Source organism: Acartia tonsa, chromosome 6 (genome assembly GCF_053477335.1).
Source record: "Acartia tonsa isolate MP-2025a chromosome 6, ASM5347733v1, whole genome shotgun sequence".
Classification (NCBI taxonomy): Eukaryota; Metazoa; Arthropoda; class Copepoda; order Calanoida; family Acartiidae; genus Acartia; species Acartia tonsa.
In genome coordinates, this window is record NC_137265.1 from 1992469 (window position 1) to 2005888 (window position 13420).

Sequence of the window (13420 nt, forward strand, 5' to 3'; positions counted from 1 at the left end):
AACTAAAGAAATAATAGTCAATTTAAAGATACCAATATCAATTTTAGCAAACGATTAGATAGAAGTAAGATGTTCAATGATTTAAACTTTTATAAACGCCGAACAATATTGGTAGAACAGATTCTTATATCACTGACAAAAACTTTAATGTTTCAACATTTAGAATGTCCTAACTCTAGTTTATGTTTATGTTTTTTTTTTAGGGATTTTCAATATTGACACACTTTCCCTTGTGTTTATATCAAATAATTTAATAACTTATATTAAAGGAAATCTTTCTAGATAGTATTTTTATTGTCATAATATAATTCAAGATCCCCTGACTATTAACAAAGTAATGTATCTAACTTCTGTTCAGGTATACCCTCTCACAACTTTAAATTCTATTGAAGAAGATGGTACTTAGAACAGTTCTAGAAAGTACACTTACCTCAATAATACAGGTAAACTCATCTTCATAAACTTGTATACTTAAATAACTGTTTAAAATTAATTAATTTCAAACTCGAAATAATAAAACGAAAATCTTTAACAGATTAACTATTATATCTACTTAATTTTTATCACATACCTTCCTTGGCTACTGGCTTGCTTATAGCCGTTTTTTTATTTCTCAATGTGGTATTTACATATTTTAATACATTTATATTATTCATTTTTTTAGGATTAACATATGAAGAATATAAAAGATACACCACTGTGTTATTCAAGACCATGTGGAGAAAAATTTTTTACCACAACTCTAACTACCCCTAATACGAGTTCACAGGTATATTAACTTCATTCTTTGATATAAGTAAGCAATCTAAACTGATTATTTACGATTAATTTAATACAACAATTCAAATGGATACCTTTCAGTTTTATAAACTTCATAAGTGTAATTATTTAGTAACTGCAGGATCATTACCGTCATTCATACTCTCTTTTCCCACCAGATATTAATTATTTTTCCAATTTAACTATAAAAATTTAAATTACTTTCATAATTACAGCACTACAATATGGTGCATACTTTTGTATTTCAATACAATTTTATTGGAAACTTCTCGAAATTTAGTTCTTAAATTGTAACAACCTACTGTTCTTGATTTTTCTTAAGCAGGCAACTATGAACCCAAATATTTTTTTATTCTGAGACTTTTGCGCCAAAGATTTAGTAAGCAATAACAACCTCAATGTATTACCTTGACTCTGCTTCATAATTAAAATACATTTTGAAACTTGAAATTATATTCCCCCTTCAATTTAAATTATACATGTCCATTTCTTAAACATGCTTAAAATATTTTTTTCAACTATACTTTAAACTTTTGACAGCACACCCTACTACTTTACATTTATTCCTTAGAATAAACATCTTTTCATATTCTATCAAAATTACTTTGAATTTTATAATACCTGCCTATATAACAGATATGCCTCCCCCACTCTAACAATACTTTTTGAAATCTTATATTATTTTCAGGAATACGTCTAACCTAGGCAGCATAGCTTGGATATTTAATTTTAATCAATCAATATGATAATAAAGTAACAACGTCTTTTCCCTTTTTGACAGACAATTTCTCTTAACATTAATAAAAAAAGTTTTTCCTGCACTTCTAATTTTTTAACAACAAAACGTTTTTTTTTAATTTATGTCTGTCTATTTGATACAGTTTAACTTTAAAGAATAAAAAAGACAAAGACTTACTTCATAGTAAAATTCTGTTTCTTATTTCGTTTTTTCTTATAAATCATATTTTAGTCTTACACCTAAAATTCCTATTACAGTACGAACCTTAACATCTATAGAGTAGTTTCGCTTTTTTTAACAACAGACTTTAAATGTCTCCCTCATAAAATTAACAATATGTAATCAAGTTTTTTTTAAGAGTTTTATTTCACATGAATTTTCTTACTTTCTTTTCTTTATACATATAACTTAAATAATAATTTTGAAATATAGGTCTAAATTTTAACAAACTAAAACTACATAACAGATGATAATATTGTAGCATTTTTTTTAAAAATACTTTTAATACTGTAAGATATTAATTTCTAATCTGCTAAATCTACTTTTGAAAATAGGCCTACATTAATTTCATATTTAAGATTTTAAGATTTTTTCTCTTGAGGTGTTAAGATGATATCTTATAATTTTGACAATGGTCCTAAAGTTAAATACAAAATAATCAAATTACTAAAAGATGATTGTTTCCAAATAAAATTAAGATTTTACTTTTATAAAAATAATGCGACAGAATAACGTTTATACATATGAATTTTCTGATTAAACTTTTTTGGAAAATAGGCCTAAAACCTGGAAATACCCATTCAGAAGTTTTGTATAATTACTTTTCTTTTCTATTTCTCTAATGTTTTAAATTTTGAAAATGGATCTAAAATGAGCCAACATTTCTCCTAACCTCCTATATAATCAATTTTTCTTTCATATAAAAATCTTTGTATATTATATAAAATAACTTCAAAGTCATGGGTTTAAATATTAATCCTATATCAATAACATTTTAAATAACCTTGCATCAAAAACCCTTTAATATAAAATTGACCTTGTACTTTCATTTATGTACGGGAAATATTTTATTTCTCACCTGTAAGATTCATTTCACTGTTAAAAACAAATTATTTTTGGGTTTTGGCCAAACTAACCCGTATTTAGTCACTTTACACTCTAATAAATTTTAACACAGTTTCAGACTGTTCATACATAGCTCATGTACATTACTTTTATGCAGCTTTGGATATACTTTGGACAATTTAAAAACCTGAAAAAGAAAGAAAGAATTAATTGTCTTTTACTTTACTTTTGCTTGCATCTATTATAATTTCTTATAAACTTTATAAAGACAAAATTGTCAGACCAGTTCACATTGAAAAGTTGTGGACATTAATTTTTTACAGTGTCCTATTATTACAAAACTAGTTATTATAAACAAGGCATTGCAAAATAGAAAAATATAATGAAATAATATATTAAAATCTTACATTGCATTGTGCAGGAGTTAGTAAAGCACGGGTCCATCCCAAGCAGCTTAATCTTTGAGTACTCCATGGCATTCTTCTCGGCTTGGTCTTGCTTGTGTCAGTGATTCAATATGCTGCTCAGCATTCTCCATAGGCCTAGAGAATACATTATAAGCTAAAGCCATGAAACTTCCATTCTTCAAATGTATTTTCTTTATCATTAGGAGCGTCTCTTTCTTTGATTATGAACAGAATAATCGTAATTATTAGCGCATTATGGGCGTTTCACTTTATCTTTAATAGCCTTGACTCGTCAATACTATCAATATACATAAATATTTTACCTTTTATACATCACAGATTAGCATAAGATGTACATACATTTTTTACACTGGAATTGGTCTGAAAATAGAATTAGATATAAATACAAGACAAAACCTTGGAAACCTAATCAAATTACATTGTTAGGTCCTATTATTAAAATCATGATAAAATTGTACATACAAAGAAGGTTTGGTTGGTACAACTTCAACCTTTTAAAACCATCTAAGGACGTACATAATACAATAGAGATAAAACTATAGATTCTTTCTTCTCTAGGCTGCTTGATTTCCTTTGCACATGATCCACTTGCTTGTTTGGGGGGAAATCACAAAAATCCTTAAATAATATTTATTACATTTTAAAATAACCCCAATTAATAAAAAAATTTTTTCACATTATTGCAATTTATACCCAACAGTCCATTTTACAGGTAGTGAATTGCAAAGATTTTCTTATTAATAACTCATGTATTCATAAGGACATCTAATTTTGTTTGTTTCTCATTTGCTTGTTCTAAACCCATATGAGCGACGGCTTTTTCTGTTTTTTATCTTATGAAATATTTTTTGTCAGAATTTTTTATATAAAAAAAAAACTTACTTTATTGCATTAAAATCCATAACAGGTCTGTATAGGTGATAACAATTTATAAGTGAGCTTGAGTCTTCCAATGATACAGTGTTTAATACTCAAGCTGCCCTAATAAGCCTAATTAAAACTCTCATTGACCTAAACGATAGGACCTTTGTTCTATTTAAATATGGAATTACTTTAACTTCATTTTGATTTTTTGAAATACCTTGAAATATTTTATCTTTCTTGAATACACGAAAATTATACAGCATAATAAGTTTAAAACAACTGTTTTTTTTTAAGAATTTGATTGTTGTGACACTTCCATTGAGTTTTCAAATTTAACACTAACATTTTAAACATATCAGTTCTTTGATAATGTCGATTTAAAAACCAGTATAATTGGGAAATAATTGTAAATTCATTTGAATTATTGGATATTTACTTCTTTCTTTTCAGTAGTAATAACAGGGAAAATTGCTTCATTAGGTAATAGATACAAAAACAACATGTACTTAAAAAAAATCAGCCAAAAATCAGAAGTAATGTCGAGCCTACTCTAGTGGTCCAAACTAGATACCTGCACAGCTCACATTAGGTCAATTTTAACTTTTATTTTTAAAAAGAAAAGTTAGCTTTTATGTACCCACAGCTAAGTACCCTTATTATTTAGTTTGTCCCAGCCATTATTTGAGAAAAGGATACATGTAAACTTAATTATGTACATTACTATATAGTTTACATATCGCGATTTTTTGATAATTTCTGCAAGGTAAAATTTACAAAATTATTTCCTACCTTTAATAAAAAAGTTTTTTTTCCTTTCCTATATTACTTAGAAAAATGACTAATATCTAACCAGCTTTTCCCCCAATATCGCATTTTTACTTCCTATTGAAAAATAAAAGTTTTTCATGGATCATATAACATTTTTTTTAATGCAGAAATGAACACTTCTCTTTTATAACTATATCATTATCAAGTTAAGTATGGATTCATAGACTAAATACATCTCAAATGTTAATAATTGGACGGGATTCAGGTATTAAAATCATTAATTTGAATTAGTTTTCTTTTATAAAAACTTTTGAGCTTTCACTTTCAATTTTTTCCCCCATATTAATAATCAATACTAATAAACAACTTTAAAACTATCGTTCTGAAGCCAATATCTTTTTTTTGCTTAAATAGTTAATTGTCTTAGGTTTACTTCAACTACACTTTTCCAGTAGAAACTATTCACAGTCACTTACCCGACAGAAATACATTATGTTAGCCATTTTTATATTTATTTTGATTTTATAATAACATCTAATTAAAGGCTCCATTGATGTCTACTTTCAGTTTAATACGAAATTTCAAGATAAAAGAACTAACATATCACCATTTTTTTCCCCCCTAGATTGCATGACCAATTTTAATAGCAAGCCCATTTTTTCATTGGTTTCTACTCAATCTATAGTTATGTCAAAGCTTCAGTTTTCCTTAATTTCAACTTAAATATATTTTATCTTTAAGTAAACATTATATTTATATTTCACAATTTACTAAAAATTTACATACTTTTTCTTTCTACACTATTTAATATACAAAATTAAACAGACACAAAAAATTTCATTCCAAGTAATTCAATAAATTTTTTCGCATGACTATGGGCTTAATTTCAAGCATGCAACTTATTTTTCTTTTCTACTAGCTCCTTTCTTCATATTTTATACTAAGTCTATAATGCCTCATTTTTCCAATAATGATATTGTGGATATGTTAAAACTATAACCATATATGATTACTAAACTTAAAATACCTATAATTAATCCCTGCCCAATATTCTGCATAAATGTATAAATTTACCTCCCTCCAATAATTACTGAATTGACTAATATCCATATGCTTTTACTCAGCGAATATGTTAATATCCCACACCATTGGTTACTTCCAAAGACCCAATTAAGGTCAGCACGAATACAATTGAATTGGAAAAGATGATCCTTCCAACTATTTTTCCTTTTTCAGCCTCCAAGTGCTTCCATTTATTAACAACTGAATGAATTTTTGTTTTCCAACCTTTTAGGATAATTTTAAGTGCTCAAACTGGGTTTTAATATTCTAGATACTTAATTTATTAGGCTAGTATCTCTATTTTTGTTTTCTTCCTATCGTGTTTAGTAAGTTAATAATATTTAGACATTTTTTTTCCCCTTCTATCCTCAAATTTGGGCCTTACACGAAATTATTCTTATCTATTACATTATATTTTTTCTTATATAACAGTAAACAAATGTATAAAATTTGAATTTTCCGTCTACCTTTGCTATGTCTCACCATTTTATTTTCTCTATCACTCATTTCTCTCTGCGACAATAAAGAATGAATATTGAACAATAATTTTAATAATATATTAACTAATTTGTGCCATACCTATTGCTGACAGACTACTTAAAGGCCCTAATGTCAATATTTATTTTCCTTGCTTTTGAATTAAAGTTGGAAAATGTTTTATATGTTTCAAATTAAAAGATTAACAAGCTAATTTTTGACTTTTCACAAATAATTATAAGTATAAATGTTTAAGTTCTTGCCCCTTAACTTTATTAAACTTATATTATAGATAGACATCACAATAATACAGTGATCATAATCCTATTTTACTATTGATTTACCAACCAATTTATTCAACCCATAATTATAAATTTTTGCAGTTTTTTTTATGACAGTTTTCCCATTTTACCTAACCTTATAACTTATAAATAGAATCTTTTCTATTCACAATAATTTTTCTCCTTATCCTATTATAAAAAGACCGCTACTTTTTGTTAACTCTATATTAAGAAAACAAAATAAATTGAAATAGTAATCATAAGGACTACTGCTATTGTTTAATTCATTTTTAGCTACATTTTAACTTTATTAATATTCTACACTTACAGAAAATTTCGAAGCTCTGTCCAACAAGTACAATCATATCTTTTTTTCTCTCCTTTGAATGATATTGTAGTTATTTTATAACAGATAGCTAAATATTAATTCATAATTAAAACATCATTTTATCATTTTAAATTGATAGTAATTGCTATTCCTTTTTATCTTTTCTTCCCCAAACAGAAAGGATGTTTCAACATAAACATTTCCCTTTTTGTCTGGTATTTTGGTAAACACTAGTATATATTATAAAAGGCTACAACTACACTTATACTCCAAAAATTTTATTAGTTTTAGTAAAAATTGACTGCACTTATATACTTGATATTAATATTTTGCAATAAAATAAAATATCAATTCTTACCTAATATAAATACATCTTACAATTTTCTTAATTAACATTATGATGATAGCAAATACCATTATTTTTCCTCAATTCAATGTATGTTTATCTTTTTGCTAAACCCACTCCCCTAAAGTTTAGAAATCATAATTTTGGAAATTTTAGAATCTTGAATAGTTTACACTTTCATGACAAGAATTGTAACTGTAAAAGATAACCATAACGGCTATATTTAAAATATTTTGTTATAGAAAATTGGAACCTCCTAAATTACTCTTTCAACATGATTAATTTTCAATGTACTCTTGGAACTTTTTCTTCTTTAGCCACATATAGTTATTTAGTAGTTTTGGCTTATACTTCTACTAAATCTAACAAAACAATAATTTTTGTTTAAATGAAATTACATTGACTACATGATCGTAAACAGATCATACTAAACTCTCTAAACTAATGGTATATCCAGCAAAGACACTTTCTTTACTTGTATTTTTTTTCTTATGCACCTCCTTTATTAAATAATATCTTATAATATGATTTTTCATGATATGACTACTAATATCTACTTCTATTTCTTAATTTTATTTCATATCCGGTAGCTTATTAGTTTTTTTTTTCTCTTTTTTTTTAGGAGAGAGGGGTGTGTATTAGTTTTGCAAACTAAATTTTACCCAACAATACTTGTTAAACTAATTTGAGTTTAAAAATTAATGGTTACATTCACAAATTACATTGTCTATAACTTTAAAATCAAAATAGAATAAATTTAAATTGGCATCAATATATTACATGCTGAGCAACAAAGCTTTATGGTCATTTTAAACTAGTATCAATCATTTTATGAAACTAACAATCTATCTTCTTGGCTTTAACTAGACAATATGATAACATAATAACTATCAATAATTATTAACTTATCTATTAAGCAGCAATAAATTTCTTAAATTTAAAATCATTTCAAAATAAGATAAATCCAAAGATTTCTTTTCAATTAGTAAAAGATAAAATTACAGTTTTGTTTTAGACAATAGAAAATATATAATAAACCTCTAAACAGAAATAAAATAGATAATATTAACCATTACTTTTATCCAGAATAAAACATTCAATGATATAAAAACTTTTGATTTTATAAACTTCCTTTTTTTTGAACCATAACTAATAATAATTGTTTTTCTCTAGGAATTGCCAACTGTTTATAACCAACAGAGACAAATACACAAGTGACCAAATTAGTGTCAACCAACATTTAAAGTTTTCCAGCCAAACGGAAATATGTCTTCATCATAAGAATGACGTCAGCAAGAAAAGCGAGGATCTTAAAAACAATTTGGTACAACTGATATTACAACCAATACTTATGATGACTGCTCAATCAATACATCACACTGACCAAGAGTTCTGGCAATTGTCCTCGAAAGGCACAGCAGAAATAAAGGTATAAGAAATATTTAATTTTTGTATGTGTACATTTCACATTTTAAAAACAATTAAAATCAAAAGAGAAAATATGCCTTAGTATTTATACAATGAAATTTATAGATTGATAAGTAGCCACATATATATATATATAAATGTGTTATTAAAAATAATTTTATCTAAATTATGCCATAAATAAAAATCATCAAATAATGTTGGTAAAATCTTTGAAACTTTTAATGAAAAGTATCATTACAAAATGCAGTGCACTACTTATAAGCTTTAGATTTGCATTCAATGTTAAACCATATATATATTAATCTATTTATTAAAGAAACTTTTATTTTTAACTTCACATCAATTTCTTTATCTATATAAAAAGAAAAACTCAGTTTCTTGCGAAATTTAAAAATACTAATCACATAAATTTTTGCAAAAAAAAATATATGACTTTCCTCTCACTCATTATAATAAGAAATTTTAATATATTTAATTAATCATCCTCATTTTCAAACAGGTACACTCCAACATTTTAAAGAAGATATTCTCTATTTTAGGCAGTAATGACCATTTACAATTTTGGGTATGTGTTGACTTCAAGGAACCACAGAAGTCTCAGATCTTAAATCTGGAAGACATCCTACCATTGCCAGGACCAATCAACATCAGGTACGAACATAAATATATTGGCTTTAATCTTTTTATATGATCCTGAAAATTACTATGATAATTAGTAATATGATAAACATCAAGAATATTCTGTTAAATATCAGACTATTCATGATTATCAGACTATTCATGGTTTAAGATCAGGACTCTGGTTTATTAAAAAGCTTGATACTTAAAATTTTGGATTAAACTTGAATATCAAGATGAGAAAAATTTAAGTTCACAGTCCCTTTAAATCATTTCCACTCTCTGTAATACACAAGAAGCTTTATATACGTCTCACAATATGCTTTATTTTTACTCCCCAAAAAATTAAAATCAAAACATTAGAGGCCATGCTCAGTTGCATAGTTTTATTTTCCCTTCTGCAATCAATCAATAACACTTCTAGGGTAGGAGAAAAAAAAGGAATAAAGATAAATCAAATCTGCACGTGAAAAACTAAAGTTTCCCCAAAAAGACAAGACTTGCTCATACTCTCTTTTCTGAAAATAATAGACACTAGCTTTCCTCATAATCTGGCTGCATGGATAAAACACTCCACCTGGGCTTATGTTATATCCCATCACTTCTTTGTTCAGTTTTCTTAGTATGCAGTATTATTAGTTAGACAGATGTAGAATATCCTGATTCTTTTGATAATTTTGTGTACACCATTGTTTGAAGAATGTCTATCTAGACATAAGATCTTTTCTCCAATATCTGTGGTAACAGTTGAGTTGCAATATACATCACTCTATATTTCAGTCCTTGTAAAAAAAAAGTTTTGTTAAAATCTTACTCACCATTAAAAATTGAAACCTAATTTGTGTTTATAACCCAAGGTTTCTAGGATTTTTGCTATTCGGAACTTTTCAGATGGTACTTAACAAACCACCTACCTCTCCTCCACCATACTAGAAAAACTTCATTTAATACATAACTTAGTGTGTTATTGTCTCTCTTTTTGACTGTAAAGTTTGGAGAATACGGATACCTTGTTCCTCCATGAATTCCTGTCTTTGGCAAGTTTTTTTTTACTTCTTCCCATGTTAATTTTAAGATTAATAAGGTATTTCAGTGCTCTGCCTCCAGGTCATTTTTGGTCATCCCTGTTCTCGCTTACCAGTGGTGGAATTCCATTTTCAGTACTTTTTGGAAACCTATTTTGTTCCATTCTGAACACATGTCCCAGCCACCTTAGTCTTTTATATTTCATTGTCTGCTTCAATACAATTGCATTTGGTTTTAGAATACAGCTCAACGTTTGATATGGTTTAAGAATACAGCTCAATGTTTGATATCTTGATTGGCCAGAATATTTTGCAAATTCTTCTTAGGCAGCTATTGTGAAATGCATTAAGTTGATTTGTTTAGTTTTCACAGTTCTCCAGCATTCAGCTCCATAAAGAAAAACTGATAACATCCCTAAAACCTTGTAACTATGATGTTAATATTAATTGACACTTTCAATCTATCAGATAAAAAAAGAAAGCTTTAATTTATCTTTTGTGGTCTAGCATCTAAATGAGTCATTTACTCCATTATTTCTTTATAGTCCAGCCTGATATCAATATCTGCTCCAAATCTCCTTAAACAAGAAATCTGCTCCAAATCTCCTTAAACAAGAAAAGGTTTTCTTAATCAGTTACTTTTGTGAAATCATACCCATCATCAATATCTTCCACCTGGCTCTAGCTATAGATCTCTATGAAAGAATTGAATCTTTAGAGATTAGAGTTTTCATTTTTGCAATAGCTGAACAATCATAGTAATCTTCAACTTGATTGAAACTTATACTTTGGTCATTCAATTTTTTTCTTCAGTTCAGGATCCAGCTATTTGTACTTTCTTGCTATATCAAGAGAATGCAACAACTTGTTTTACATATTTCCTTGTAAGCACTTCAACCTGCCTAAAACCATTATATTCTAATGACACACTCTTGAGTACGCTGTCCCCAAGTCATTTCTGGCAACCTTGTTTTTCATTTTCCTTTTTGTGGCTCCATACATTTTCCTAATCTACCTTCCAAATTCTGGGCAAAAATGTTGATATCAAATATCCAACCATTTTCTAGACATCCTTTAGCACTGAAATATATGCAATCAGCCAAGGTAAACAAATTAGATTAGCAAATCCCATATGTAGTATAACACTTTGTCCATAAAAATTCAAAGTATATATTTTGTCTTCATCATGATGGTATCTTGCGGTTTAACCATTAAACAATTTAGTTTTTCCAACTGTCCTTATGAAGTGTCTAACAGTTATGAGATTGATAATATTTTACGCCTATTTTTTTTTTCTCAATATCAGGACCCAACACACTACCTTGTGGAATTCCTGAACTTACTTTTTCATCTGACAAGATCCATTAGTACTAACTTGTTGTTTTCAAGATTGGAATCAATCTTTACTCCATGTCAAGTGTTTTTACCTTGGATTATATTAGCTTACAATTTTTTTATATCATTTTTCTTTACAATAGAGAAGTAAAATGATTCCAATTAAAATAAAACATTTGTTGAGCTTGAGGCCACAATTGAATTTATACACACCAGAGAACAATTTTCTAGAATTTTTTTTTACTTTCTATAGCACAGATAAATAAGTCTTAAAGAATAGAGTTTTGGTAAAGACAACAATAAAAAAGTATTAAAACTAAAGAACAGAAACTATAATTAAGAAAAATAAACAGAACGCTACTCTACCTTCTTTTCCAAATACTTTTAGAGAGTTAAAATAGATAAAAACTTATTTTTCATTTCAGACGCCCTGAAAACAAAAATATACAATCTGCTACTTTTATATATATAATTTTTTTTCTTTTTCTTTCTTTTAATCTAAAAGTAACAATATGTAATTGTCCAATGTAAAAGTATGTCTTTATTACATAAAAGATTTTCTAGCCAAATGCAATTAATTTTTTACATAAACTTCAGAAGAAAAATACATTCTGCAAAAAAAAAAAAAAAAGAATGTAAGCTTTTATATCTAAATTTAATAACTTTGTAGATTTTGTTAAACATAATTTCATTTGTAAATCTAAATCCATATCTAATAACTTTGTAGAATTTATGAAACATAATTTTATTTATAATTAACAGTAGTGTAATAATTATAAAGAACAATTGGACCAGAAGAAAAAGAAAAAAGACATTTGAACAATTATAATAAGAAATTACATAATCTTTCTAATTTTAGGATCAACTTATGATGTTTCAACCCACTGTTGATGTTGATGAACTCTCTTAAAGGATGGGAGATTGTGTGTGTTAGTTCTTGGCTCTGCTGCTGCTACTGATAGTGTTGCTGCTGTAGTAGAGGTGGATGTACAGTGGTGACATAACCAACATAACATCCCTGAATGGAGTTTTCCTGCCCAGAACAACCAGATCTATCCTGGCACAGCTGAGACCTGGATACAGCATTTATACAGTTATAAGTACTGAGTTAATAAGACTGGTTACATGGTGGATAAATGCCCAAACTGTGACAGTTCTCACACTACATCACAGCTATTCAACTTTCAATCTGACCAACCTCACAGTCAAGGATCTATGGGAAAAACCTGCAAAAACTGTCAGATTTCTAAATCTGGCAACATATGTTGATGATCTCAGTTAGAAGAACCTAAACTACAGAATGAAAGATGCTTTCACCTGAAAAACAAAATCATTAAAAAAAACAAAATCATTGAGAAAACAGGATCCCAGAACAAATTCAAGTGGATTATATTTATTCTTGATGATGCAATCTGTATATAAACTATCAAACATATACACTACTTACATATCACCACAGAGTGTATTGTCATTTTTCAGTGGCTTTCAGTTATGATTAGAACACAACTATGCACTATGGTTCAACAATCCTCATTAAATAAAAGTACACTTGAGTAAAAATTTTTTTTTCACATAATATATTACCAAAAGTTTCCTGTGGATCCATAAGAATAATTGTTGAGGTAATATGTAAAATGTAAACTTATCTAATCCCTGAATTTATTTCAGTCGTATATCTTGAATAGTAAGTCATGAAAACTTAAAAATCTAGGAATCGAACTAGCACCCTAACAAATTTGAACTTATTAAAACCCTGAAAATTTCAGACGTCTATCTTAAAAAAAGCCGTTTCCCCCAAAACATTTTAGATGGACGGACAGAGAGATATTTCAAATTATAGAGTAGCTTCGCTATTAAAAAAAGAAAATAAGGAAGA

General features: G+C 27.5%; 2 long non-coding RNA genes across 2 annotated transcripts; one reads left to right on the forward strand and one right to left on the reverse strand.

Annotated features, from left to right (window-relative positions):
* Positions 1 to 662: 662 nt before the first annotated feature.
* Positions 663 to 12700, forward strand: LOC145323222 (uncharacterized). The gene is made up of 4 exons (XR_013880884.1): positions 663 to 769; positions 8312 to 8567; positions 9106 to 9217; positions 12404 to 12700. It is a non-coding gene; the product is annotated as an uncharacterized LOC145323222 (long non-coding RNA).
* LOC145323221 (uncharacterized) lies at positions 2683 to 3374 on the reverse strand. The gene is made up of 3 exons (XR_013880883.1): positions 3315 to 3374; positions 2992 to 3126; positions 2683 to 2771 (listed from the first exon to the last, which is right to left on the reverse strand). It is a non-coding gene; the product is annotated as an uncharacterized LOC145323221 (long non-coding RNA).
* Positions 12701 to 13420: the final 720 nt, after the last annotated feature.